We start from the raw sequence: 10,280 nt of genomic DNA, 5'->3' as shown, positions 1-10,280 counted from the left end.
GTGTGATGGTGTATTCAGGACCTGCTACGGTGGGAGAATTGGTTTCTAATAATGCCAAGTAACCTTGATTTTTGTTGCTTATGTTCTTATGCTTGCCTCCCAATATCTGATTATCTCTAGTGCTCCCTACCCTCGCTATATCTGACTGGAGCCTGTCCTTCCTTTAATCCTGGTTGAGTCAGAACTCCTCACAGTCCAGCTGTCTCTGTGATCCTGTGATTCTGGGATCCTTTGATCCTGAGATTCTGGGTGTGTCAGAGTTCCTGGGAGTCAAGATGTCTTTGAGACCCTGAGATCCTGGTGTGACCAAGCTCCTGGAATCCTAAAATCCTGGTTGTTTTTGAGCTGCTGTGAGTGGAGCTCCCTCTGGAGGCTGTAGGACTGGCCCCCGAATTCCCACTCAAGGTAGACTGGCACAAACTGGAAGCAACCTGAGCAAAAGGTTGGGCTGGATTCCTAAGTCCCTGGATCCTGCTAGTCCCAGTTACTCCTGGTGGTGTTGCAACAGATGATGTGTTCTCCTCACCTTTGATCCTAAGATCCTGGGCATGCTAAAGATCCTGGGAGTAGAGCCTCCTCTAGGGGCTGTGGGACTGGCTCCGAGTTTGTGCCCAAGGTAGACTGTCTAATTTCCATAATTTTTTATATAAATCTCTGAACTATAGTTTTTTAGTATATTGTGTGAATACAGGAACTATATGGCAGCTAGCACTTGCTGTCATCCATAATAGTGGATGAGAAAAGAGTGTATAAAGAAATGAGGTCATATTTTAATATAATATAGGTGAAAAGAAAGAGAGTGAGTTGGGGAATGCACAGTTCTAGAATCTTTAGTAATAACAAGTTTTGTTCTTAGGGGATAACATCTAATGAGATCAAGTGTCTCCATCAGTCAACGTTGAAATTAGCATGTAAAGTCTGTTTAATCACCTTTAATGTTATATCAAATCCAAACTAGAGGAACTCAAAAGCTACAGGCATTCAAGTGGAAAGTGTTTGCTGTTACTAAATTAGGAAATGAGAATGGGAGCCCCAGAATGGTAAGATCTTGGTTTGAGTTCTTCACTGATTAACCCAAGTCTTGCAAGCAGTGCCTGTACTGCTGAATTAACTCAATGAAAATTGTGAACAATTAGCAAACCCATTATTGTGTTTGTCACCGAGAAGAAGAAATGGTACTTTCTTGTGTTGGAAGTCATGGATGTTTCTCAAATTCTTTGGAATATTATCTTTAGTTAGTAAAGTAAAATTCTCCAAAGTGAAGATGTACTGGAGAGTTGTGTTTGTGTAGAAGGAATGGCAATAATTCTAGGAATGAACAGTTTGTTTAAAGTAGATGTTTTCTTCCTAGTGAGACAATTATTGTGTTTGTCTTAGTCAGGGTTTCTATTCCTGCACAACATTATGACCAAGAAGCAAGTTAGGGAGGAAAGGGTTTATTTGGCTTACTTCCACATGGCTGTTCATCACCAAAGGAAGTCAGGACTGGAACTCAAGCAGGTCAGGAAGCAGGAGCTGATGCAGAGGCCATGGAGGGATGTTCTTTACTGGCTTGCTTCCCCTGGCTTGCTCAGCCTGCTCTCTTACAGAGCCCAAGACCTCCAGCCCAGGGATATTACCACCCACAAGGGGCAATTGAGAAAATGCCCCACAGATGGATCTCATGGAGGCACTTCCCCAACTGAAGCTCCCTTCTGTGATAACTCCAGCCTGTGACAAGTTGACACACAAAACTAGCCAATACAGTGTTCTAAAGATCTTTTCCTCAACATGGAAAAAATTGGAAGGCCTTTGGGGTTGCCAGGATTTTGAAATATTCTTTATGTTGTATGTAAAATTAATTGGAAACATAAGACAACTATCCAAACATACATCCTCATATTTTAGAAAATGCTATCATTTAGGGTCATCAGAAAGAAAAATCCTATAAGGTTGTTTACATTTATTTTTTACAGATTCATTCTACAACTCCTCACTTTTGACATCTACCATGTTAGATCCATAAATGTAGTCCCTTAAATTAGATCAATGTTCATTATGGACAAGAGTCTCTGATCTTAATGGATATAAATGGGGAAGATAAAATACAATAAAACTGAAATAAGAAATTATGTATAATTAAAATATGTGTTATAATAAGTGGCAAAAGGATGAATTGTCAGTGATGAAGCAAAAAGCAAAAAGGTGGGGAGGAGGCAGGGAGAAACAAAATATGGGAGAGAAGCCTGTGTGATCTTACGAAGGATTGGACTCCTACTAGGTATGAAATGGGAAGACAAGTGAGCTGACATTTATCAAGAGTCATTTGATAGGGATGTGGGAGTGGGGAGGGGGGCACACAGGAGACTTGGATTTTTTTGTGAAGAAATGACAGTAGCTTGGGCTAGCATGGTTGTAGTTGGTGTAGATAGAAGGTACTAGGTTCTGTGCATATTCTTATTTACTGATAAACTGATAGTGAGAACTAACAAATGGATTACCCCTTGAGATCTTATCTTTCACTTCTGGCACTAATCTAGATTTTGTAAGCTGTAATGTCAAATTGGCATGAGTGTCTTCCCTCCACTGAAGACTCTACCAAATGGATAGTTTCATTTTACTTAAGGACTCCAAATTATTGATTCACCAATGATATTTAAAGATATTTTGTTTATAAAAGTTGGCTAGACAAAACTAGAATATAAAGTCTAGTGACATGTTACTGTGATCTTTGCAGAACTTTAAGAAGCAGTTATCAGTTGTAATTCTAGAACAATTGACAGACCTGAAGCAGAAGGGCTATTACTAAGAGTTTTAATTCATAATTTCTTTTTTTTTTTTAATTTTAGACATTTTCTTTATTTACATGCGAATTTCTCCATTCCCAATTTCCCCTCCAAAAAACAAAAAAGCAAACAAAAACAAACCCCTGTTGCCTCCCCCCTCCCCATGCCTGCCACCCCGCCCTCTCCCACTTTCTGGCCCTGGCATTCCCCTACACTGGAGCACAGAACCTTCACAGGGCCGAGGTCCTCTCCTCCTATTGATGATTGATTTTGCAATCCTCTACCATACACATGCTGCTTGAACAATCAGATCCCTCTATGTGCAGTCCTTGGTTGGTGGTTGAGACCCTGGGAGCTCCGAGGGTACTAGTTAGTTCATGTTGTTGTTTGTCCTAAGGGGTTGCAAACCCCTCAGCTCCATTGGTCTTTTCTCTAATTCCTTCTAATTCATAATTTCTACAACAAATCCTGAGAACACACTTTTATGAAAGTGTATCTACACCTCTCTGGGGCCCATATGGTCACTGAAGCAGTAAGAAAAATTGGCATCTCACACTTCGACTTGCATGTTTTCTTTACTTTGTTTACCTGTTTACTTCTATGTATAAATAGTAATCATTCAAGAAATGTCTGCCTAAACACCAGTCTTACCTAGCCAATCTCACTTCCCTTCAACACTTAAGCCAGAAAGATGAAAATAACAGGAGCATCCTATTGTCAATTTACTTCAGACCCCGCCAAGGCTTCAGTTATGGTCCTAAGCCTATAGGTTACTTGAATTCCAGGAACAGCATCCTGCTACTATCACTATATGAAGAAACTGTTTATGATTGTAACCTAGAATGTGATTTATCCTCTTTGGAGAATCAGCTTGACCCCTTCAGCAAGATGTACTTCAGATCATCTTGAAATCCCAGAACTGAAACCATGATCAAAAATGCCACCTTGACTAGGGCTGCTTAACTGTCTTTTTTGACTCTGCTTTCATTGTTCCTTGTTCCTCTGTTTAAATCTAAAGTTCATGCCCGCATCCTGAAGATAATGTTTTTTGGTCTTTTGAGCCCTATTTCGCTTCCTTTTCCCAATGCACATTGATTAAATTGCCTTCCTCTGCTTTTCACCATGACTTGACTAATTGGTGCACTGAGAAATTGGCTGAGCCTAGCCAGTAGGGGCTGCCAGCTGGGCTTTTGTCCCAAAATTCCAGCTGCAGTTCCCCAGGTTAATGTTGAACAAGGGTATCAATTTTCTAACGTAGCTAATTTTAGAAAGTCCTAAAGAATAGTGACCCCATTGCTTGACCTGGATTTACCAATAACAAAGTTTAGTTTTTCTAATAACTCAAAGATAAAACTCACACCCACCAAATATTCTTTTTCCCCTAGATCATATGCCTAGTAGTGACAAAGAACAAGGTAAGTAAAACTCCCAGAAATTATCAAGTGTTCTTATGAGATGTATACATTTCCAAAACAATTAGCCACGTGTGGTATGAGAAAGACAGTCACCTTAAGTACATGGGTTTGCATCCATTAAAATAGCCAGAGATGGAGAAAATTATTATTTGCTAAGTAGAAGATGTCAAAACAAAAAATCAGCAGGGTGAAAAAGAATTGGATTTTTATGTTTTCAAGATGGTCAAGAGCCTAAATAGCCACTAAACACATGCTGACGGATTCTCCTAAGTAAGTTAGCACATTACTTATTCATAATTAAATCAAAGATACTAGTTTGTTTAGCTACTCCCTTCCTCGTAAGAAGCATATCTTCTAGTCTTCTAAATTGCACCCTCCATTCCCTCCTGCCTTTCCCTCCTCCTTTCTTGGATGTTTGGAGTGCAGATCTTGGCGTGGTGAGCCATGAGTCTGTTTGCTGCTCTAAAACTTTGAACCCAGAGTGCTTCTGTTCCCATGTACTGATAATTGTTTCCACATCTGGCTGCTTGCTAGCCACACTGAAGAATTCAATGAAAATAAACAGTATCATCATATTTGAAATATTAGGTACTGTGATACCTGTCTTCATTTTAGCGTGTGGTCTATATTTTCAAAACATGCCTGTCTTAGGAAGGAGATTCATTTTGATACAATGTATAGGAGTATACTAAAATTGTTAACTTCATAACTGTAAATAAAACCAAACCTAATCATGTAATAAATGTTTTCATTAAAGTAGATTAACTAAAATTTATTACCATCCTTTAGTAAAACCAGAACAAGTTCATATGTCCAATGTCAATATTCAGTAGCACACGAAATAACAGATTTATGTAAAAACCTTAGCCACAGAAAGCATGTGACTCTGATGGACATGGAAAAAATGGAGAATATGCTTAGGAACCCGTGTGCTGAAAGAAAGCACTACATCACCAGACTTACACTTGCATGCCACTCCCAATACAGAGAGCAAAGCAGCAATGTTGGGCCTTATACCCCAACATCTCACAATACAACACTTTGAGTATCATATTCAATATTAAGTCTTACTCAAATAAAAAAAAAGTGTCCAAAATATTAGTGCTTATTAATTATGTAAATAGAGGTGATGACTGATTTTATTTATAAAGAATTATGTATATGTCCTGTTCCTAGTTCTGCTGACCATTTTTTTTTTTTTTTGGTTTTTCAAGACAGGGTTTCTCTGTATAGCCCCGGCTGTCCTATAACTCACTCTGTAGACCAGGCTGGCCTTGAACTCAGAAATCCGCCTGCCTCTGCCTCCCAAGTGCTGGGATTAAAGACGTGCACCACCACTGACTGGCTCCGCTGACCATTTTTGAATCTTTGATCAGTTAAATTTCAGGTAACTCAGTTTCATCACCAGTATGATTAAGTTAATGATTGGCCCTAATTATAAGATTGGCATAAGGTATAAGGTCAATTAATATGTGAAAAACACTTAAAATAGAGTCTTGCATGGAGTTAGTAAATACTGTTAGGTGTCATTACAATTCACTTTCTATTTTAAGTATTAGTTTGATAAAACATAATGTGACTGACAAAAATGTAAAAAAAGAATAAAACATAATTCCTTAAAAGTTTGTCATAAAGAATATTGCTAATTCTTTAGTTAAGATCTGAGGGAATTTAGCACAAGAAAGGAAAAATCAAGTAAACATATAAAGAACAGTGAATGGGCTGTAAACACAGCCCCTTCCATTGCATATTAAAAAAAAAAAAAACTAATCAAAGGTATCCTGGGAATCTGGCTCTTCAACATATCCTGGGGACATTGCTCTGTTAAAGAACTGTGAATATAATTTGAAATGCCAGAAATGTTCATAGAACTGAATTCATAGATGAAAATAAAAAGTATTTTCTGAGTTTTATTGAATTTATAAGACATTTATCTTTGATGACATATCTTATCGTCTATACAGAAATCTGAGGTTCCTATTGAAATTTGAAATCTGCTTTGTAATGTTAATTAAAATTCAAAGGAGTCTAGTGAATTCTATCATTAACCTTCCACTGTTAGAATTCTAGGGATCATTCTTTAGGTCAATGTGAATAATGAGTTTTCTGGTCTCCTCCACATGTCCATTTGTACAGCTCCAGAAGCCAGGGAAGAGATTATTAAATCATCATCCATTTGGAAGTTTTTTGCCAAAAGAGAGTGCTAAGGGGGGCTAGGTAATGACCATCTTCAGTTGACAAATCTACATGGGAAATTCAGTGAAGATTTTTTTTTTTAATTTAACTTATTCCCATAAGCAACTGAAACATTAAAAACACTCTGGGTAAGATTAAACAACTACAAAAGAAGAAATATAAAAAAATTGAAAAAACAAGTTATCTTTAATATTCATTACATATATGTTCATATCTGCTTATGACTGAAAGATCAATATTAGTGATAATCACATGGAAACCCTTATTTTGAATTTTAAAGAGAAAAGAAGGCAGTGAAAGACAGGGAAAGAAGACACATTTGAGGGATAATTCCTTATCAGTATTGAAACATTACAATAAATAATCTGAAAAAGAACCACAGAGGAATGAAGAACAATTATGAACAAATTAAGGCTGTGAAAAGTCAGTAAAACTATGAAGAGGCCTGTAGAAATAGAGTAGGGGGAAGGAGAGAGAGAGAGAGAGAGAGAGAGAGAGAGAGAGAGAGAGAAACTGGCAACACTGTCTTGCAAGTCTGTTCATTTCCACATCATTCTTGATGTTTAAGGAGAGATGCAGCTACTATGTCTGTGAGCACAAGACTTTTGGCCACTAGCATATCTGAAGAAATCTGTCAGTGCTTCTGAGATAATCTGAAGCAGTTGACATCTGTAGATGGAAATGCAGTGAAGGTGTGTGGAGTTTCCATGGTTGGTGGACCTGTTGTCTTTCCATATTAATTGGTTTTCTATAGCAGAATGACTGTTGAAGTGGCTGCTTTCTTGGTTTACAATGGGATGCATTGAGAAGACATTTCCAAGAGTCTCTGAGTCCATGTAGAAAACCAAAAGACCAGGCTGGAAGTATAAATGATTTAGCTTCTCATAAAGAACATCGGGAGTAAATAAAATTGCTATGCGAACAAGGCTGATTTTTACTTGGATGGATTTAAGTATGTGAATGTACTTTGGATTTAGACTGAATTCTTTGTATAGGATAGAGAAAACATAAATTTAGACACTGGCAATCTGAGCAGTAGGATTTTACTTTTAAAGCAGACAGAAAAGAGCTCCATAAAAATAAAAAATTCTTTAATTAATGAGGCCATTGGGCCTGGGAAGATGGGCTAGTCAGGAAAGTTCTTGCTGCATAATTATGAAAACAAGAGTTCTTGGATCTTCAATGCCCTTATAAAATCTTGAAGAGTTTGTTCAACTCAAGCACCTTGGGAAGTTGAACACAGGAGAATCCCTGGGGCTAACTGGATAGCCAGTATAACTGAATAGGCAAGCTTTAGATCAATAGGAGGTTCGGTCTCATAAAATAAGGTGGAGAACTGAATGAAGAAATACACCTATGGCCTTCATACACAAGAGCACAAATGAGAACACCTGCACAATATATTCATATGCCCCACCTTACACACACACACACACACACACACACACACACACACACACATGCATGTACAGGCACATACACACTACAACTAACTGCACTTCAACGACAAATACATAACCAAAACAGTAAGCAAGCAAAAACTATCAATGCCAAGGCTCTTATGGACAGAGCCCATGAAAGATAAACTGAAAAAGTATAGACTGATGGAATCCTACCAGAGGCTAGATGAAACACTCATGATGAGTGAGGTGGAGGGGAGCAGGCAGAGGAGAGAGACCCAGGCAATTATGAGTTGTGCATGAAGCTAAGATGAGGGACAATGAATCTCTATCTGACATTGCTAAGAAGGTACTATCACAGAATTGTGACTCAAAACATCTGTTACAGTATCCTGGTATTTTCCACATCCCTCCATCTCAGAAAGCCTTGGCATAGAGACTCAAAGAACACCAGAGAAATACTTCTTACTTGCAGGCAGAAAGCAGTGGACCAGAATGCTGGCAGAATGTGGAACGTGGTCACAGATGTTCTCGTTGCGAATTACCAAGACTAGTGGTCTTCCTCTGAGATTAACAGAAAAAGAAGCCAAGTGAAGGATCCAAACACTCAATGCTCCAGTAAGGAACACAGGCTCGAATGAGGGAACAGTTCTTCTAGTTCATGTTATTTTTTTATTTTTAACTTTATTATAACATACATCTGTACTTTCAATTGTACTTTAGCTCATAATGGAGGCTTGTATGACTGACTTTCTTTTCTCTCTATCTACAACCATTATTCCTTCCCATATCTCTAACCCATGGGCTTTTCCTCTCATTCTCACCTCCTGCCTCCTCTTTGCCCAATTTCCCATTCCCTCTTTATTTTACTATTTAAATATTGGTGATCTCAATCTAAAGTACCTGTAAATGATATTTTCTCCAGCAGAACCTCAGTGCTACTGTCACTGTCCTAATCAGGGACACAACTGAAGTACACAGTGTCTTCAATTGCAAACCAACATCAAGACCACTGTTAAACAATCATAACTATTACCACAGTCACCTTCTCCCCAGCATAGTAGGAAACGTGAATCCAAGCAAGTATAATGTACTTAGAGAGTCATAGAAGGTGAAACATACAAAGAGAATAGAAAAGGGGTAAATAAGAATCAAGGCATATCCAGTCAAACATATGAGCAAGACCCAACAAATAAAAGAGCCCACTGTCATACATCATAAGTTCACAGGTCTCCACTATTGGAAACCAAAGTTATGAGAAAAGTTGCTAAAAATGACACCAAAAGATGGTATCTCAAATCAGCACTGATTATACTTCTCAGTAGGGTCACATTCAGAGACACTGTGATTAGGATGTCAAGCATGAGATGTTGCAGACACAAAATTCAACAATAGTCTATTTGATAGTAATGGTCACATAATAGTGCCACTATTAGAAATGCTAAATGCAGACGGTGGTAGGCAGAGAAGGTAATGCCAGATGTGGAATGTTGAGGTGACCTGGAGAGGTTTACAAAGCCAGAGGTTAATACATGAGAAGAACAATCTACCCTGGAACTTTAAAAGGTAAGGTGGTTGACAATAACAAAATTTTCACCAATAAAGAGCCAGTAAAGAAATCAGTAGCATTTATATATTTCTAGAAAGAACATGTTCAAAATTCAAATTTCAAACACACGAGCCTCAGCTAACACCTAAGTTCTGTTATGTAAGATGTATGAGGCCCAAGCATAGACATTAGAGGACATGGCAAAGGACTATTATTTATTTTAAGTTGATAAATTTGTATAAATCACATTGGTGAATTTTATAACTCCTAATAAAAAGTGGCCTGAGAAAAATGTCAAGTACTGCCATGCTCTTTCTAATATATCAAGAGCAAGAAGCCAGGAGAGTGCATGACCCTGCTTCCTGGGACAAAATGTGCAATGTTAACCGACTACAGGAAAGACCGGGCGTCTTTAATGCTGTTGGGGTTCTGCTGTTAGAGAAAACGATGCTTCAACCAGACACTTCCAAGTTTGAATTGACTTTTAAGGAAGGTGAGCTGGTACTCTAACTGATTCTGGCAAGTTAATGAGTTCCTATGTCACATGAGCCTGGGGAATAGATATGTGCATTTCTGCTCTTAACACACTTTGTGGACTTGTGAGCAACATGAGGAATGTTATAATATTGGGAACAAGAAACATCATCATTCTTCTTTCATAAGAGAGCACACAGTAGATTGATGCACTACAGATCACTGGACTTGAAAGAATTTGAGAAAGCCGTCTAAGAAACAGGAGTTTTACAAGCTTGGTTGGCCATGCTCTGTGACTTTTCTGAGTTTCTGAGCAGAATTTATGAGAACTGTAGTGCCAGGGGGAGGGAAGGGGAGGGGGAAGGGGAAAAGAAATGAATAGGAGGAGCAGGGCTCAGTGTCTGAACAAAGATTCAGATCTAAACAATGTTCTGATGCTTAAGGCAGATGTTACTTAGGAAGAAAGGCATTATGATACGCA

This window comes from Mastomys coucha, unplaced genomic scaffold (genome assembly GCF_008632895.1).
Source record: "Mastomys coucha isolate ucsf_1 unplaced genomic scaffold, UCSF_Mcou_1 pScaffold16, whole genome shotgun sequence".
Taxonomy (NCBI): Eukaryota; Metazoa; Chordata; class Mammalia; order Rodentia; family Muridae; genus Mastomys; species Mastomys coucha.
Note: the sequence above shows the minus strand (reverse complement) of the source record.